We start from the raw sequence: 21,771 nt of genomic DNA, 5'->3' as shown, positions 1-21,771 counted from the left end.
AAAACTTTTTTAAAACACTGACATTGCCTGTCATGGACCACTTCATGTACATCATCTTCAGCCTTCACAGCAAGTGCAATGATGGCATTATTTTTCCCTTTTGCCATGAGGGAACTGAGACTATGGGGAGTGCATTGACCTGTCCAAGATCATAGAACAAGACAGTATTCAAGAGGTGCATTACAACTGGGGCCACCAAAGTATAAAATTTTAGTGCAATGTATAATTCAGATACTAGAACAATGCAACTACTTTATTGAATTTTTTTATTTTCTTGTAATGGTGATGTACAGAGGGCTACAGTTACATAAATAAGGTAATAAGTACATTTCTTATCAAACATTGTAATCCCCTCCCTCATTTTCTCCCACTTTCCCTCCCCCTAGTTCTTCCCCACAAGTTGTAAAGTTCATTTCCAACATAGTGTCTTGTGAGTATTACTGTTGCACTCACTGATTCACCCTTTGTCCTTTGTCTTACCATTTTGTTATTCCCTTTCTCTTCCCCAAATCAGAAAAAAACATATATACAAGACACAGGGTGCCAAAATCAAAAACAGTGACAAGAAGAGATGAGTTGAAGGGGGAAAAAAAGAAAAAAGAAGTAGCTTTACACAGTACATTAAAAATAAAGAAAAAAGAGCCTCTTGTTTCCATATCTTGGAGTTCATTTCGATTAGCATCATTTTATATGGTCAAATGTACATAGTGTACATAGCTATTGATCTACTTTAAATGTTTAGTATATTATATAGTATGTGGTACATCTTAAATAATTATTTCCTTAGCTTTGTACTTAAACTTTCCTTTATGACAATCCAAACAGTAATGAAACCAGAAGCACAAATAATTACAAATAATGATATCATTATTTTATTCTCAATGTACTCAGAGATTTTTAAAAATAGCTTTCTAGGGGGCTGGGAAGGTGGCTCAGTGGTAGAGCACTTGCCTTGCATGCCTGAGGCCCTGGGTTCGATTCCCCAGCACCACATAAGCAAAAAGAAAAAAAGCCAGAAGTGGCACTGTGGCTCAAGTGGTAGAGCGCTAGCCTTGAGCTGAAGAGCTGAGGGACAGCGCCCAGGCCCAGAGTTCAGGCCCCATGACTGGATAAAAAAAAAAATAGCTTTCTAACATTCTTTTTAATTCTGAATTAATCAACCCCTTCTAGAAAAACATAATCTATGACCAATGGTTTGAATCCAAAGGAGGAAGGAAAAAAGAAAGAGAGAGACACACACAGAGAGAGAGACAGAGAGACAGAGAGAGAGAGAGGGAGGGAGGGAGGGAGGGAGCGAGCAATGGAGGGAAAACGAGGGGGAGGGAGGGAAAAAGAGGGAGAGAGAGGGAAAAAGACAGGGAGGGAGGGAGGGAGGGAGAAAGGGAAAGAAAGAGAGAGAGAGAAAGAGAAAGAGAGAAAGAAAGAAAGAAAGGAACAAGGAAGAGAGAGAAAGAGAGAAAGGAAGAAAGAAAGGAAGAAAGAAAGAAAGAAAGAAAGAAAGAAAGAAAGAAAGAAAGAAAGAAAGGAAGGAAGGAAGGAAGAAAGGAAGGAAGGAAGGAGGAGGAGAAGAAGATTTACAGTATCTTAATCACACTGTTGTAACAAGTTTATTAATTTTTACTCTCCACTTACCTATCATACCATATATTTATAATTAAAATGCAATATCCACTATGAATTTGAAGTTCAGCATTATAGGATTTATTAAAGAAAAAAGATAAAATTTTCATTTCACATGACTTTTAAAGGTGATCCTAATGCAAAAATGTGTATTTGAGGAGCTTTATTTAAAATATGAGTGAAACACTTATGTAAGAAAATAAGACACACAAATACAAACTAGAGTTTGGTCTAATTTAATGTTAGAGAAAAACAATGTAGCCTTAATGAAGAGACAGAGGAAATGAAAAATTTAGCAATGGCCTTCACAAACTAGAGTTTGGTCTAATTTAATGTTTTAGAGAAAAACAATGTAGCCTTAATGAAGAGACAGAGGAAATGAAAAATTTAGCAATGGCCTTCACAGAGTATACATTCAAGAGGGAGATTTTGAAATTCATATGCCTTATTTTGTAAGCAACCCTTAAAAGCGTGGGTGAGATTCATTTAAATCATTTCCTCCACCCAAAGAACTTGAACTTGCTAGACACGAACTAAACCAATCTAACCTGTTCTTCAATATATCAGGATCTGCTGGGAAGTTAGCCAACCAAGAAGAAATAACAACTGTCTAATGTAGTAAGGACAAAAATCACATATAGCATAACCAGGCAAAAATGTAGTTAAGGAAACTCACATGGATCTCATTCCAACATAGGCTAAAATTCTGTAGATGCTGAGTACCAGAATCAAACTTGCCCACCAATGGCAAGAGAACCAGACAGTGAATTGTGTACTTGAAAAAAAAAATGACCTTACTTTATATTGTTTAGTGAGACCTTTCGAGGTGTGGTCTCAGTAAATGCCAAAAATAACAAGGAGAATGTCTGGAAAAAATTTTTGCTATCCCATACCTGAAGGCTGGTATACCTGTGTGGTTGAATTACATTGTATTATCCCTGAGGCTGAGAGAATTCCTGAAAAAGAAAACTAAATGTAAGTGTAGGAGTAAAAATAACACCAATACTGGAAATTCTACAGTAAAATTAAGGCAAGAAGAGAATTGACACCTTTATTTCCACTTTTAATAAATATTGACATTTGAAACATTGATAATGTATTAAAAAGAAAAATTTCAATGGACTCCCAAAGATTTTGAGCCTTCTGGAAATTTTGAAGATACATTCACATAAATCTAAACTATAAAACACTAGGAGTATGCAAGTTAAGGATTCCCTGCCTTCACTTAAGGGGGAAAAAAAGATATTGTGCAGAAGATAGGATGTATGACCTATGATCTCTACAAATTTGGATTTGTTGTACATAAATGACAACAATTCTCTAATTAGTGTTATTTAAGGAGCATTACAAAGACTCTTTTGAAATTTCTCCCACAAATATTCTGGTTATAATAGTTATTTTAGTTCAACACAGCTAAAATACCTTAAATACTCCAATGGGTCATGCCCTATCAGGCTGTTATAAAACCTAACTTTTATTTTGCTGATGCGTACACCAGGCAACATTGCATAGTAGAGCTTCTCACAGGAATCTGAATGGGGATACTGCACAAACTTTGATAACAAAGAAAAGTAAGAAAGGAAGAAATCAGACACACTCTAGGAAGGTCAGAGAGGTCTGGCGTTTGTATCTTTAGGATTCTTTGGCAATGTAGAAAATCAAGTCGAAATTGGTTTTGTAGAGGAAAACAAACAAAATGAGACACAATACAAAAAGAGAAGACATCAATAACAAACATAGTTGATTTGGTCACTATATCCCTGAAATACTCATTCTAAAACTTAGGACACAAAATCTAATTGTCTTAAAAATTGTGTCCAGTCAACAATCTCACTCTCAGCTTTACTTCTAATTAAATTCCAAACACACACACAAAAAATAGAGATTATCCGGCTCAAAGTGTTCAATTATAGGATCTGGAAGCTGAGATGCAGGAATGTTAAAGAACATGCCCAGAGTTACTCAATGAATCAGTTGTAGAGTCTTCTTCAGACAATTAGGTCAGCTTTTTTCTTGTTGCTCTATGCCAATGTATGCTAATCTTTAGTTATTCCTATTTCCTCTTTGTATTCTGCCTCCTTTTAATAGCATCAATGTTATCATTTTTCCCTAAATTGACTTTTTTTCCTTAATATTCTTACATAAATAAAAAAAGTCTCTCAAGTTCAAATACCACAAACAAGAAACCAAAATTGTTTGCTGTAAATACAAAGTAACATTAAATATATATGCAATAAAATAAAAACAGCAAAAATGGTGCAAACTCCTTAATCCAAAAAGCTGACATATGAGTTTTCCAGTGTTCTCAAAACTTTTGAGAATTGGCATGATGCCATAAGTGGAAAAATCCATATCTGACTCCATGTGATAAATTCCCCAAATGCAGATGTATAACACAGTTTATTTGACATCTCCAAGAGCACAAAAAGCCCCACCCAGTTACTGCAGCTGTGTTACACCTTTTCCTTGCATGCCAATATCCCTCTATGCAAGAAAATTCGAAATTCAAAAACAGGTCTTGTCACCAGATGATGGGTAAGAAATGCTAGATTTATCTTTAAAAAATAAAAATAAATAAATAAATAAATAAATAAGTGCTGGACTTACCATGTGCCCTGGCCAGAACCTTACCTGATAAAAATTCAGTCAGAAATCTATTATGCCTTTGTTAAAATGAGTAATTAAAGACAATTCAAGAAAGGTTAACACAAATGGAGATTGCCTCCTTAATATACACACAAAGATCAAAAGTTGTTACTAAAAGAAATAGTTTTGTCTTTATATAATTCAGCGTAAATTAGTGCATTATCTATGGTACTTGTGGAATTGGGTCTTGTATCACCTAATATAATCTTGGATATTACCAGTGGCACATATCCCATATTTCTGGAACACATTGATCAGTGGTATCATGGGATTGATAAACTCAGTCATATGATACTGAACCAATGATTGTATTTAAAATTCTATTAAGCTGGCTTAAGTCTAAATTATTTAGGATATTGATAATTAAATTCCACATCCAAAACACAAATTATTTGATGTGAATGATACAGTGTTGATTTCATTTCTTAAGATGAGAAGATGATTTAGGAATCAAAGCTCTCTGTCTTGCAAGTGACTTAATAATCTTTAGCTAGTAGTGTGATTATACCTTAAGAGATCAGTCCTTCTCATAGTTCTTAGCATGGAGAGTCCTAACCCAAGCACAACATGCTCGTGATATCATGGCTACTGACAAGGCCATGGTCTGATACATAAGAAAATATCTTTACTCTGTCATCTCAACATCTGGACTCTGTTGGGCTCCCTGTTCTAGAGCATATCTAGCTGTCAGACGATGAAATTGAATAAAAAATGTGCCAACAACTTAAAAATCTTTAATACCTAGAAGGATAACACAGAGAAAAGTTATTGCTAGGGAAAGAGAGGAAATATTTCATTTATCTGGGATACTGATACTGAACTATTTTAATTTGTGGTATATTGAAATCCCCCAGGATTCATATGTCACCAGTGTTAGGATATAGAGACTTTTTGATGGTGTTTATGTTCTGAGAGCTTTTCTCTCTTATGAATGAGCTAATAACCTTACAAAAAAGACTTGGTGGAGAGAATTCATCTCTTTTCTGCCCTTCCACATACCAGATGATAATGCCTTGATTTTATGATATCCAGGACTCCAAACTATGAGTGACACATTTATATTCTTTGCCAATTACCCAGTGTTAGGTATTGCTATATCAGCATAAAATGGACTAAGACACGATCTAGTAAGAATTCTTGGCCAATTACCACATTTTGTAAATCAGCTCATTGATTCAACATGTAATTGAACCAGATCTAGAAGGCATCACCTCTCAACTCCAGGGCAAACATTGCTAACACTCTCCAACCCAATGCTTGCCTGCTACCCTTTTAAATTAGTGAGTTATAAATAAAATAAAACTTTGTCTTCTCTACATAAAAGTAGCATCATGAATAAACTTGATTATACAATGAAGAGCATTTACCTTGGAGTCAGAAACTAAAGTTGGAATAATTAATTAGTTTAGGTCTACTACTTAATAGCTTTGTGAGAAATCACTCAACAAAGCATGGTTCCTTACTAAGAAATGAGAGATAATTACACTGTACTCATGGATTGTTATGAGAATTAAATTGAGTTAACATTTCAGGTTAGTTGAACCAGTTTAAATATTGGTTTAATTAATTCATATGTTCATTCATTAAAATTTCATGATTCCTCAAAGTTTTTCTTCTTTATTCTCCCACGATAATACTGTAAATAGCTTTTCTGTGCCTCAGCTCAAAGTAACTTTGAAAAATTAAGCATATAAGTAGGCTAAGACATTCCGCATTTAAAGAATAGGGGAATTAAATTGATGAAACTATTTTTCAAAAATATTTTACTGTATTAACATTTGTATATTACTACATCTTAAGACAACTTCTTCAAAGAATGTTGAGTTTTTATTGACTATATGCGAGCAATAAACCAACATCAAGGCTACACTAAAGTAGAAAATGTTTCAAAATACCATTAAACTAGAATAAACTACGTAATGAAATATCTGAATTTATTTTTATAAATAATGTAAATCTCAGAAGACTTCATCCTTTCATATTCTGACAAAGGATTAAACCATTTTTTCAAAATTATAAATGCTACATTAGAGGTGAAGGAATCACTATGAACTCCAATTTAGCTTATATATACAAATGTTTATAGATGAGCATAGATACATAGATTAGCATATAATCAAAGGATCCCTTGCTTTGTCAGTTGAGAGAGTGTAAAAGGAACTACCTCCTCATAACATCACATCCTAATAAGATATGTAGGGAAATGATGATTCTATTATTATGCCAGTATGGTAGAGAGAAAAAGGGTTGTCAAAGTCCACCCAAATATGTTACTAGGAAAACATTTAATACCTGTTCAACTGACCCTAATATAAGGAGATTATTGTGAACTTTCTGGCTGAGACAAATATACTCAGAAGAGTCTTTAAAGTAGAAGAGGCAGGCAAAAAAAAAAAGAACCAGAAATGTTTTAACATGAGAAGAAACCCACTGCCACAGCAAGCTTTGAGCTAAAAGATGCTAGAAGCCTCTACAAAGAAAAAAAGAAATTCTACTCTGTAACCTACCACAAGCATTTATATTCTCCAATGTTTAGCCCAGTTAAACATGTTTTGAAATTCTGACCTCTTGAATTAAAAGGATAACAAAATTTATGCTGTTTCATGCCACAAATTTTGTGGCCAGTTATTATAATAGTAAATGCAAGCCAGAAAAACACAAGATGATCCTGAAACATCTTAGAGTTCCAGAATATAAAAAAATGCTTTTACAAATGAAAAGAACTACAACAATGAGGTGAGTCAAAGGGATTCAGAAGCCTAGTAAAGGAACTCCAATGACTAAACCTGGGATAATATGAACAATAAATTAATAACATAATATTGTATTATAACCTAAAGCACTGTATAAATATCCATGAACCCATAGCAATGAAATAAATAATTGATAAATAATGAGGAATAAACAAATCTCCATGTAGTATCCCAAGCAATTTTCCTCAAGGAAAAAAAAAACTCTCCACTCTTTAACCCTAGGCTATAGATTGTTACCTCCTTCCAGCGAATACAGTGCAGGGACAAAGAAGAATAAATTGAGGATAAAGGTTCTTGACAAGTCCCACCTCAGCTAGGAAACCGAGGTTAACATTAACAGCAAGTTGTGCTGACAAGCATATCCTTTTTGATCTGATGTGATGAGAATAACCCTTAGTCTTCTTTTCCAAAAAAAAAAAATCATGAACTCAACCTAATCATGAGGAATAACTCATACAAACTGCATTTGAGGAACATTCTGCAGCACTTGATAGTTATTCCGCAGACATTCCTAGAATGTCTCAGTAGCTATCACAACTAAGCAAAGTTGAAGAAGGGTGTTTGGAGTGTCGTCAACTAAATTGGAGTTCCAGTACCAAAACATTTTAAACTCAGCCTAGTGAAAAATAAAGGCCAGAGAAACATGTCTCCAGTTTGCCTTCCATGGACCACACTTTTTGCCTCAACAACTTACTGCTCATAGCTATCCATACCCAAAGATTCCCTCACATGAGAAACTTGTTTAGGATGGCAAATGCCCTTGTGGTTCTGTCTGACCCTTATCTCACTTATTACTGCCTGATCATTGTCTATCTCTGGGAGCCCAATCTTGAATTCCTTCGTTTCTTAGCGGAAAATCCAGCCCACAATAGTCCCCAGATCTTCAGATGTATTATGTAAATTCAGTACACAACCAAAATAGAAAATGTGTTCAGACTTTTACTTAACGCTTCTGGACAGTGAGAGTTCAATGAGTCAGAAGGACTTTGGTTTGAATGTGTCTTCAAAGTTCATGTGTTGAAAATTTAATCCTTGTGCAACTGTATTGACAGGAAAATAATTAAGGAATGGTTAGATCAGGTCTGGGGTTGTGGCTCAAGTAGAAGAGCACTTGTCTAAGTAGAGGTCCTCAGTTCAAACCATAGTTCCACCAAAAATGAAAAGTGATTAGATCATAAGGGGAATGGATTTATGCAGTTACTCAGTAAAAGGATTATTAAGAATGAGTGACTGGAAAACATGTTGTTTGTCCCTCTTCCTCTCCCTCTTCCTTAGCCCATACTTTTACCCCCTGTCTACCTCATTCTTAACTTTCCCATCATATGACACCCTACATGTTATGATGCATCAAGAAGGTCCTTACCAGCTCAACCCTTCAATTTTGGACTTGCCAGTCTTTAGAAATACAAGCCAAATTAATATGATCTATAAATCCTCAATCTGTGATACTCTGTTCTAATGGCACAAAACAGACTAAAACAGACGGGTAGTTCTATATCAGAGTATGAATGGAGAGTCAGAGAGGAAAAGGAGAGATCTGCAAACCAATACCCTAAGTGGGCCTAAGATATAATCAAAACATGTCCCCTGCGGTGGATATTTATTAATTGGTGGATTTATAGCAAGCAGTCTCTTTGTGACTTAACTGCAGAACCTGTGCAGAGTGTCAATGTTAGCAGGGCCAGCCGAGGGCTGTTTGTATCTAGCTAATCCACAGCAAGGTGGTCACTAGGAGGAAGTTGTATAGGGCAGATATGTGGATCAACCACATTGAGGAACTAGGAGAATGTACTCAACGAGACACTGTGTCAAGGGTAACTGAGCTCTACTGAACAAAGATGTTCAACTTATATTCAAAATGAAGCAGATATAGCACAAAACTACAATAATTCAATACAAACATCATGACAATTGAATATTACGTGTCAGGACTGGAAACGCAGCTCAGTAATAATGTGCTAATTTAGCATGCACAAACCATGGGTTAAATCCCCAGCACAACAAAAATAAAAACTTAAATGAATACATAAGTAAATAAATGTATTGTGGTATCATGAATGGAATTCTGAAAGAGGAAAGATCATTGGTTAAAAACTGAGGAAGTCTGAATGAACTAAAGTTAACAATGCATCCGTATTATTTTAGGAGTTGTGCTAATCTGTGGCTCTGTGTATAGGGCATAAGGAAATACTTTAAACTATCATTGAAATTTCAATAGCTCTAGAGGTCCTAGATTCCAAAAGCTCCTAAGCAAAAATGTTTATTTATAAAATGCAAGAAATTTTAGAGAAATATTTTATGCAAGATTTTAAAAAAAGTGACAGTTTGGTGATTAATTGGATAAAATATAATTTTAAGAAGTAATAAATGAATTGCAGATTATGCTGAAGTTTTGGGTCTGAATGGTCAAGTGAATGTAATAAAGTAAGAAGTGGGAAAGTTAAGAGAATAATCTTGCTTGCATTTGAGCAAATGGTAAGTTTGGAATCCATAACAATGTGTGATATTAATATATCATGATAAATTCAAGTATAAATATACTTAGCAGATGGAGATGAAGAATTCAATGTTAGATGAAAGTTCATAAATAGAAATGTAGTTGTAGCTGTAATCAATCAGCTAATAAATATACATGGAACAACTACTTATAAGGCCTAGGATAGATAACAGTGAGAAAGTATTTACTAAAATATTATCAAGGAATTTGTCCACATAAAGGAAATGACATAAAATAGTGAATATGCCTAAGTAAGACCTAACTAGGAGTTTATTAGAGGACAAGATTAATATACTACGACACTTAATTATCATTATGAGTGAACTTACTTAGTAAAAGATGATAGCCTGTCCTCAAATTCATGTGAATGGATTAATTGCTAGAGGTTGCATCAAAAGTGGGGTTTTAAGGTAGTATTTAGGATTAATGATGACATAGTATAAAGCCATGATCTAATGGCATTATTGTCCTCATAAAAGAGGGATACCAAAGGGATTGCTCTTTTTCTTCAATCTGATTTTCATATCCACAAATGAAAAAAAAAGAACTACACATAAAGTTATATCAAGAAGTTGGCTGTCTGTAAGCCAGAAAGGAAACCATCAGCAGACAACAAATTAGTCATCACCTTGATCTTGCAGCCTCCAGTCTGTGAGAAAATAAAATTCTGTTGCTTAAGCCACTCAGGCCATGATATTTTGTTGTGGAAACATGAGTTGATTAAGACAAAAGAGAGTAAAATAAGGAAGCTTGCATAATCAGAATAGAAAACATAAAGCAAGATAATGTAGCAAAAAGTATGTCAATAGAAAACATTTCTTTGGTTATAAATATTTCTTGGGAACTTACACAAGATATTCTATTAGACCCTAACAGTAAGGAAAGAAACCGGATGCAACCTATTTACATTCTTCCATATATATACAAAGTAAGATAAGTAAGCCTGAGGAAGATCATGACAAGTGCTACAAAGACAGATAGAATAAGAGTAGATGTGTTTAGTACAGTTATGTCTTTAGCAAAGAACTCTCTGAGAAGATGTTTTCAGGCTAAGAGCTGAATGATGAAAATGAGCTAGCAGTGTAAAATGCGGATATAAAATGTAGCATTTATACTACATTTTATATTGAAAGTACTTGAGGATATACATATATATATGTATATATATATACATATATATATATATATATATATATATATATATATATATATATATATATATATATATATTGCCAGTCGTGGAGCCTGAACTCATCTTGGGCACTGTCCCTCAGCTCTTCAGCTCAAGACTAGCGCTCTACCACTTGAGCCACAGTGCCACTTCCAGCTTTTTCTGCTTATGTGATGTTGAGGAATGGAACCCAGGGCCTCATGCATGCAAGGCAAGCACTCTTCCACTGAGCCACCTTCCCAGCCCCACTTGGGGATATTTGAGAACCACAGAAGGAGTCTATCAGACTGACATCAAATGAACAAGGGAGACTATGATAGATGAGAGGTAACATTGTAAAAGTGTATGAAACCATCCCATCCCATTTTGTAAGCCAGCCTAAGAGCTATGTTTTCATTTCCAAAGCAACAAGGATCCAGAGAATTGAAATTATTTAAGAGGAAGTGTCATGCTTGATCTATGCTCATTATCTATCTCGTTATCTATGCTCACTAATTATTGCAATTGAAAAAATGCTTTTGCCAAAGAGCAAGATAAGAACTTCAGTTGTGAAGCTATTTCTAATAAAATAGGAAACAATTATGGTGAATTCATAGTAAGGTGTAAAAATAAACAAAAGTGGCAAAATTTGAGATTGTGTTTAGTGATGGACATACATAGAGCCTGTAGATAAAAGAGAATTTTAAACTGATTCTTGATGTTTTTATTTTTGTTTTAAAAAATGGATGAAAGATAGTACCAAGTATTGAGATAAGGAAGAGTAGCAAATGACATGATTTGTGAAGGAAATCAAAAGCTCAGATTTGGACATTGGAAAAGAAACTAATAAGCTGGAGGCTGGGGGCTCATCCCTGTAATTCTAGCTACTCAGGAGGCTGAGATCTGAGGATCGATATTCAAAGCCAGCCTGGGCAAGAAACAAAGTCTGTGAGAAATTTATCTCCAATAAGCCACCAATAAGCCAATTAGAAAACCAGAAGTGGCAGCCTTGAGCTGAAGAGCTGAGGGACAACACCCAGGCCCAGATTTCAAGCCTCACAACTGACCAAAAAAAAAAAAAAATAGACACTAATATTAAAAACAGTTGACATATTCAATGTGCTTAAATCCATGAGACTTCTTAAGGGAAAGGCTTTAATGGAAGACTACTTCTGAGCCTTGGCAAAGAGATGAAGAAGAAGCAACAGCCAGATCAGAGGAAAACCAGAAGGAAAGGTCACAGCCAGGGGAAGGAGAGGTTTCAAGTCATCACATAAGGTGAGAATAGCAAAGTTAGGCTTGGCCAGGCAGAGATGGTAAGGGAGCATGACAAAGGTAGTCCCAGTGCAGAGGTGGAAACTGGGAGTAAGATGAGAAGCTAGATTAGAATGAAATGAAGAATTAACTGGAAGTAAGAAAGAGGGGATAGTGGTCAGGATAATTTTTAAAGGCTGCAACAAAATGGAGTCATGTCTGTAAAACCATAGGTCTGTGGAAATATTTACTTTTGTTTAACGTGGTGAATTTTAGTTAATAGATTTGCTCAGGAGATTGATGTTAGACAAAAGAGCCAATTGTCTAGTCCATAAGAAAACAAGAGAGAGTTGAATCCAGAGAAAAGTACACAAATTTCTATTTGATGGGGGCTGAGATATTTCCTTTACCACTATGAGGAACAGGACATAGGTCCTGTTTGGTTAGCATTAGTGGGGGAGATGAGAGAGTTTACCTTTGATGCTTTTTATTATCTCAGTTAGATCTGGGAAGGTTGTAAAGGGTGAAGGGCTGGTTTGAAACAGTCATCTGAGAGAATGAAAAGCAAATTTACTAGGAAAACATATATAAGTGCTAGTCAGTACTGAACAACTGGATGGTTTTTTTAAGTGAATTTGAAGTATTATCAGTCAACCCAATTTTTTCCACCAGTGTTCAAGCTATTGAAGGGCATATCCAGAGAGGGACAATACTTTGAGATTACATTGAGGTTAAATATTTGCAGAAATGGAAGATCAGGTATTTGAATTAGAAGAGCAGGAGGTGATAGTCATAAAGTAGGGCTCTTCATATTTAACAGGTGATTTCATTAGTGATGACGAGTTTTGATGTTTATATGAATAATTGGCAAAGATGGAGTTGAGGAAGATAGTGGCAAGAGAGCATAGAAGCCCACAAAGCATTTGCTCATCTAAGATTTGTGTCTGAACTTTCTTGAATCATACGGTCTTTTAAATAAAGAATATGGAACATACACTGGAATATGTGTTAATAAATCACAAATATTCTATTGTAAACATACATTTGTTATAAAATTTAAAACATAAAACATATTCATGAAGGATCTATATTAAAGTTTATTATTTAATCTTATTCATTCTTTTGTTCTCTCACTAGAAATTTATTCATCATTAACAGTTAAATACGCTTTATTTTCAAACTTCTAATATAAAATTTGTAGTCAAGTGATTTGAATTTCTGGTCTCAAAGTTTACTGTATATCAGTTTGCAATTTGAATGACTTTTCTAACTGAAAAGGAAACCTCACAAAAATATTTATATCCAAATGAAGGAAATATATCATTGGCTGTGTTTACTCAACTGTAATACTAATTTTCAATCCATTTACCAAGCATACAGAAGTTTTCAATATAAATGATAAATACTGTAGTAAATTTCAATTTTCCCTTATGTTACTTGGGTTTCTTGTAAACGAATCAAATAATGTAACATTCTTATGCAACAAACCAATTTAAAACTTACTGATATATTTTATTTGGGAAGATTAAGTTAGAAAATACTTCTTGAGTATAAAGATAAGTTTTTATATGAGCTGTGATTAATCATTTTCAGTTATTTCACCAAAAATATAAATTTTTCAAACTTTGTAGTAACAGCTAAAATAATGAGGTTTTTTATTCTGGAAGAGATCCATTAAATATCAGAGATTTTCTAAAAAGCTACTAGGTAAAATATATACTTGTAGAAATTCCTGTATTTTAAAATTGTTTTAATAAAGGAAAATGATTTACTCACTCAGGGCTCACCAGTCTCTGGGCATTGTGAAATTATCCCAGCAGCCATTATGGGAATGCATTGTAGAATTCAACCAATTTTACCCAAGTGAAACACAGCAGTAACTTTCATCCTGCTCCACAATTCTCTTTGGATATTTGGCAAAATGCCCAACTAGAAATCTGGAGGGAAATAAAGATTCATAGAGTGAGCTTTTGCATTAGTTAATTGTTCCACAAAATATGCACTAATATCGTGTGGGTGTGTGTATTAATGTTTATTATGTGAAATTGACTCGTGTGAATATGGAGGTTGAGAAAGTTCTACAATGTGGTATCTATAAGCTGATAACCCAGAAAAACCAGTGATATACACATAAAGCCAGTCATACACTCACTCACACACACACACACACACACACACACACACACACACAGTTTCTGAAAGCTTGAATGTCATGTCATATAGTTCCACAAAGTATTGGATGCTTCAGAATGATAATCTTGCCTTCTTGGCTAATGAGATGGTTGCTGTGAACTCCTGGGATTCATCACAAAGACTAACAAGGACTAAGGTATGCTTCAGTGGTTGGAACTTTTCATCTCCAACCCTTACACTCCAGGGGAAAGAAGCTAAAATTTGAATTGATCACTAATGTCCAATGCTCTAATTAATCATGAAGGAAGCTTCTGAGCAAGACACAGTCCACTAGAAGATTCTCAGTTAAAGCCTATATATTTCAACAAGTCACTTCATGGTAGTGGGATAATCATCAGACAATAATACCCTATGGTGAAGGAGGGAATTATTGTTCAATACATGAGAAAATAGTATTCATAACTTATGAGTAATCACCTCTTGAGAATAGAGAGCACAAGGCTTTCTAAATCAAAGCAAATCTGTCTCAAATAACACGAGTTAATTTCTAATTCATCATTTAAATATAAAATGGAGGTTCATTGGCACTATGGACTCATTTGTGTACCATGTATTATTTTTTTGTGTTCTAAGAATTGAACACAAGATCTTGCCAGAGCTGGGCAAGTACGTCCACCATAGTTACCTCCCAACATCAGATATGCAGCTATTTATCCTATAAATATAGCTGTTTTTAGCTTCAATTCAAAATATTTAGCATGATACATGTTGTATTTTAATGAGAAAGGTATTTAAGTTATATTTTCTCTCACAAATAAGTAATCTCCATGCCAAATTATTTCTGTTTTAGCATTTAAGTTGAACTTTCTAATTTATGAAAAGCAGTACTATTATTCCAGAAATAAAGCAGAAGAATTAGAATTATGTCCTTAATTCATAAGTTTTACAGCCTTCAGGGACATTTAACTTACAGGCAAAATTCTAAGAGCTACATACTGGCTAAAACTAACAAAAACTTAAGTGTAAGTAAATCATGTTGTTTGGTGTTGCAGTTAAAATGTTGCTTAAGGATCCTAAAATTTTTACTGCCTAATGTAAAAGTAATGTACATCAACATGTGACATTTCAGTCATAATTTCCAACTCCTAATCTATATCCCTAAGGAACCCACTGCAGTACTATGTTGCTAGTATTTGTTTATTTACTGTGTTATAAAACAAGTAAACTTTTTTCAGATTAATTTTTTGGAGCTAACAGTTCATAATTAGGCCACCACTTTCATAGATTCTCCATGAAGCACAGCCTGGCGATACTCTATGTGCTTTTACTTAATCAGAACCCAAACCCAGAAAAGCAAGAATGAGAGTAAAACAGTAAGGTGGATGTGCTGGGATGAATGCACTATCCAATCTCCAATTTTTTGGTAGCAAGCCTAAGTGATTACTTGTCATAGGGCAGTCATGCAAGAGTTGATCTAAATTATTGTATCTCTAAGACAGTCTTTAAAAATATAAAAAGAAGGGGGAGTTTATCTTCCAGGTTTTTTCCCCAAAAATTGAAAAAGTAGTCCCCATAGGAAATGACTCTCTGGTACTTGCAAATTGAGCACATCTGGGTTATGAATGGGTCTTGCAGCCTCACATGTTTCAGAGGCAACAGAAAAGTGCTACAGTAATAGGAGAGAGACAAATGTCATAGACATGAAAAAAGTGCTGCTGGGCTATGGTCTTGTGAAATACCAGAGCATCTCCAGTATTGTGCAAATTGCAACTGCAACAAGGCAGAAGAAGAATTCTAAGGAAGTATCTAGAGTTGTCTGGTTCAGCCAACACTGCTTATGATTTTTTCTCTACTAAAAAGTAATAATTATACCATAAATACAGATTCAGAAAACCTGAATATTAAGAAAGATGTAAAATTTTCTATTTTACACTGTTGAATTTTCTTTCAAAATTTTGGTTTGTTTCTATTTTATTACTCATATAATGATTGATTATTTTTTTCTAAAATTATTTACTGAAATTTCAAAAGTACAGAAATACAGATTTTCAAGTAAAAACCGATCCTTAAATCTTAAGCTACTCAGTTACAAAGACATACCTTTGTGAGAAAGTACTGTTGGGTTTATGACCCTTCCAGATTACTTTCTTCATGTATCGACACAGCTGGTCTGCATATATGTGCTTACATATACATATATGTACATAATGTACATATACAGCACATAAATTATATATTTTATGTATATAGGGTTATGTATCTACATATTATTCATTATCTTGAATTATTCACTCAATTATATTTGCACATATTTCCACTTTAGAATGCATAGAAATACTCACACAGGTGGCTCATGCCTACAAGCCTAGTTACTCAGAAGGTTGTGATCTGAATCTATTCAGGGCAAGCCCAGGCAGGAAAGTCTATGGGATACTTAGCTCCAATTAACTAGTAAAAACTGAAAGTGGAGCTGTGGCTCAAGTGGTAGAGTGCCAGCATGCAGGCCATGAGATCAAGCCCCAGTACAGCGAGAGAGAGAAAGAGAGAGAGAGAGAGAGGTATTGATTTCAATAATTTTATTATTATTTATGATTTTATTATCATTAAGTAGTTTTCAAGTATTACATATCATGAGCACACAAAGCATGGCTTTCAGTTCTTTCCATTATTGTAGGCAATTCTTCATATGAAGTATTTGTTATTGGAGATTATGGGTATGGAGAAAAAATCACTTGGGTTTGTATTCCAAGTCTGTCACGTCTTTATTCTACTTAAACAAGTAGAAACCCTCCCTGGACTGTAGCTTCTTCTTTAATAAAATAAATAATACTATTTACCTTTTAGGTTTGTTGTCAGGAGAATTGTGTTGAACATTGAGGAAATCTCTAATCCAGAGAAAGTGTCCAATTAATGTTTATTATTATTATATATAAGCATTTCTGTCAGCCTCATTTTTAGTAAGATACTATTTCAAGGATATATGAATCATACATTTTCAATACTGACAAATTATCGTATAGACTACCATTAACCATATATATATATATACATACATACATACATACATACACAAATCTTGTCAGCATCCAATGTCATTTAAGTTAATTATTGCAGAATGAAGCAGAATGTCATGGTGGTATATCATGATTGAGACAAAAGCAGGGACTGGAACCTGGATAACCTTTCAAGACATGAAACTGGTGACTCACTTCCTCCAATGAGGTCTCATCCCCTAAAGCTTCTACTGCCTCCCAAAACAACATCGCCAGTTGGGGACAATGCACTTAAAGCATGAACTTGTAGGATGCTTCATATTTAAGTCATATAGGCAAAGGATTTCGTTTGTAGAGAACAGCTTCTAACTATTCCTAGATAATATAACAAGTTACCTTTTTTTAGAAATAAACTAAACCATACAATAGTTCAAAAGCATAAACAGAATAAGACAGCTCCCAATTAGTAGGTAATGTTGAGAGGAATTCTATTCCAAACAATTATTCAGAGAGCCAGGATGAAGGCAGTTTGTTTGTCTTTCACAAATTACTTCCCAGGTCACCCTAAGCAGCATTGTCAGTCTGAGAAAAGGATAAAGAACATGTCTAAACTTGTTTGTGCCATTTCCAGTGAATATTTGCAAGAGATATATAATATTGATATGTAAGAACGTATCAACATCTTCTGTCCCCTGCTGTGATATGGTGAGATAGACACACCACTACTGTGATAGTCTTGCTAAAATGTCAAACCTGAATGCAGTCATTGAAGAAACAACAGACAAACATACAGGGGAACATTCTCCAAAATACCTACCAGTACTTTCAGTAGTGTCAGGGTCATGAAAAGTAAGGAGGTGAAAGTCAAAGAACAACTAAGAACTCTCACATATTGGAAGAAACAAAGAAGACATTACAAGTAAGTGTATTCAAAAACATTAGAAGGATAGTTGATGACAACTTCATAAGATCTGCATATTAATTAATAGTATTTTCTCAATATTAATTTCTTGCTTGATAATTATTCTCAGGTAAGATTGCAACATGTGAACATGATTACTTTGTAATGTTGTCTATTTTTTAATCCTGAAAAATTTTTTCAAACTAAAATGTTGAAACACATGGACATACACATGAAATACTATTATGTTCCTATGTAGATGGAAAAGCTATTACCAAAGATAAAGAGGATTGTGAAACTCATTTCAATTGTTACTAAAATCTCATCAGATGTATGTAGATTTGTCTATAACTTTTGAAAGTTCAGTGAATACATCTCAAAATGTAAATGTTTGATTTGCCTTCAGGCATATAGATCTCAAGTTTAACTTCTTTTTTTATTTTTTTATTTTATTGTAAAGGTGTTACGGGGTTACAGTTTCATAAGTAAAGTAATGAGTACATTTCTTTTCAAACAGTATTACTCCCTCTCCCTTGTTTTTCTCCCACTTTCCTCTCCCCTGAATCTCCTCCATCCCAGTTGTAAGGTTTGTTTCCAACGTACTAGGGTTTATCCTATTCCATCCTGTAATGTTTTCAGAGTGTCTGCTTTGACTTGGAGGTCTTTGATCCATTTGGAGTTGATTCTGGTGCAGGGTGATATATAAGGATCTAGCTTTAGTTTTCTACAAGAGGTTAACCAGTTTTGCCAGCACCATTTACTGAAGAGGATGTTTATCTTCCGATCTATTTTTTTAGCTCCCTTATCGAAGATTAGATAGCTATAGGTCTGTGGGTTCATTTCTGGTTTTCAATTCTATTCCATTGGTCCTGAGGTCTGTTCTTGTGCCAGTACCAAGCTGTTTTGATTACTATGGCTTTGTAGTAGAGTTTAAAATTTGGTATTGATATTCCTCCAGCACTGTTCTTTCTGTTAAGGATTGTTTTTGATATTTGGGGTCTTTTATTGTTCCATACGAATTTTTGGATTGCCTCTTCTATTTCCTTGAAGGATGAGGTTGGAATATTGATAGGTATTGCGTTGGATTTGTAGATAGCCTTGGGAAGTATTGCCATTTTCACGATGTTAATCCTTCCAATCCAGGAGCATGGAAGGTTTTTCCACTTTCTAAGTTCTGTTTTTATTTCTTTTTTTCAGGTTTTTAAAGTTTTCATCATAGAGGTCCTTCACTTCTTTGGTTAATTCCTAGGTATTTTATTTGTTGTGGAGCAATTACAAATGGAATTGCTTTCCTGATTTCAGCCACGCTTTTCTCATTGTTGGCATACAGAAAAGCCATTGATTTTTGAGGGTTAAATTTTTTTTGGTTGGTCATGGGGCTTGAACTCTGGGCTTGGGTACTGTCCTTGAGCTTTTCAGCTCAAGGTGAGTGCTCTACCGCTTGAGCCACAGTGCCACTTCCAGTGGTTTATTGGAGATAAGAGTCTCATAGACTTTCTTGCCTGGGCTGGCTTTGAACCGAGATCCTCAACCTCCTGAGTAGGTAGAATTACAAGTGTGAGCCACTGGCGTCCACCTTGAGGGTTAATTTTATACCCTGCTATTTTGCCAAAGTTCTGAATCAGCTTGAGTATTTTGGGAGTGGAGTCTGTGGGATTCTTTAAATATAAGATCATGTCATCTGCAAAGAGGGAGAGTTTTACTTCATCTTTCCCTATTTGGATCCCTTTTATGTTTGCATCTTGTGTTATTGTGGTAGCTAGGCATTCTAATACTAAATTGAAGAGAAGTGGAGAGAGTGGACATTCTTGTCTCATTCCTGAGCTAAGAGGAAATGGCTTTAGTTTTTCACCATTAAGTATAATGCTGGCTGTAGGTTTGTCATAAACAGCCTTTATTGTATTGAGGAATGTTCCCTGGATTCCTAGTTTTTCCAGAACCTTCATCATAAAGGGGTGTCAAATGTGTTTTCTGCACCTATTGAGATACCATGTGGTTCTTATCCTTGCTCTTGTTGATGTGATGAATTATATTATTTGCGTATATTGAACCAGCTTTGCATCCCTGAAATTAATCTTGTTTGATCACTATGACCCAGCAATCCCACTTTTGGGCATTTGCCCGAATGATCACAAACAAGACCATACTAAAGCTATCTGTACAACTATGTTTATTGCAGCATTATTTACCATAGCTAAGATATGGAACCAACCCAGATGCACCTCAGTAGATGAATGGATCAAAAAAATGTGGTATATATACACAATGGAATTCTATGCCTCCATCAGAAAGAATGCCCCATTTATTAGGAAATTGAAAGACTTGGAAAAAATTATATTAAGTGAAGTAATCCAGGCCCAAAGATGGGAAGGGATCATAAGGGGAAACAAAGGAGGAGGCAACAATGCTTGGTAAGAGATGTACTCATTACCTTGCTCATGTAATTGTAACCCCTCTGTATGGTATTTTCACAATAAAAATCTTTTTTGTTTAGATTTCACTACATAAAATTTATTTTTATATAAAAATGTATTAATACCCTTATCTACTTTTAGATTGGTTAACTTATGAACCCATTCCCTTGTAGAATACACATTGGTATTGAAAGTTTAAAGAAATGTAAAAAAACAAATAAATAAACAAATAAAAAACAATGAACAGAAAATTTGAATACATTTACTTTAGCAGAGTAGATGTGCCGTCCTGGTTTGTAATGCCCAAAGAAGTTGAGTGATATCCTGGGGTTTTTTTCATGCCTCTAGTTCTAAGGTGTTTCCAGAGAATATTACTGTTCCTCATCCAGGATTATATTCTGTAGACAGAATTTTCAGCTCAACTGGCTAAGGTCTTTTCAGTGTAGGTACATGAAACAGTTAATAAATATTGAGTTCAAATGACATGGGAAAACATGGTTTTCCCCAGAAATGATCAAAGAATCTCAGACAATAGTAAGGACTAGAAAGTTGAGAGTATGGACTATATGTTTTCAGTCATGAAGTGAGAAGCAAATTGTAACTATTTTCTAGTACTTTGTCTAGAACACTAAATTCGTTAGGCTAGGCTTACTAAAGGTAATTTGACTCTAAATGTAATCATGGAAGCATAATGGAAATTTATTTCTCTCATGCATTAGCAGGCCAAGGTAACTGAAGATGTGCATGCCTCCTATGGTGCTTTCTGGGCATCAACATCAAGCAAGTGAAAGCAGAAGGACCACATAGGATCATATAGACTGGGTTTTTAAGTGGACCTTAGGTCAGGGAACTGTGACTCATGTTTGTAATCCTATCTACACAGAAGATTGAAAGCTGAGGATTGCAGTTCAAAGCCAGCCCAGGCAATAGTAAAGCCTATGAGACTCTTATCTCTAATTAACTACCTTAAAAAGCTAGAAGTAGAGCTGTCGCTCAAGGGGTATTGTGCTAGCCTGGAGCAAAGAAGTTCAAGGGCACAGCTTAGGCTCTGTGTTCAAGCCCCAGAATCTATTCAAAAATAAAATGGCCCTTAGTACTTAGATTCATTTGTTTAGACTCAGGTTTGTGGAAATAACTGCAAGAAATGTTGGGTAACTTTTAGAAGTTTGCCCAGAAATTTAAAAATTGGATCTAGCAAAGAGCAGTTTAACCTGTGTCGAACAGAGACTTCCATATACACATTTTATATAAACCATTAAAATTTCTAATTTTCTAGACTCAAGGAAAAATGTAAGATATACATCAGAGTCTTTGTGTTTACTAGAAGCATTCATGGGTACTCTGGATTATAGATTTTTATGTTAACAGGAATATTCTATTCAGTCATATGTGTCCTAAGATATATAACCT

Source organism: Dipodomys ordii, unplaced genomic scaffold, assembly GCF_000151885.1.
Source record: "Dipodomys ordii isolate 6190 unplaced genomic scaffold, Dord_2.0 Scaffold28, whole genome shotgun sequence".
In the NCBI taxonomy this organism is placed as follows: domain Eukaryota; kingdom Metazoa; phylum Chordata; class Mammalia; order Rodentia; family Heteromyidae; genus Dipodomys; species Dipodomys ordii.
This window is presented reverse-complemented; position numbering follows the sequence as displayed.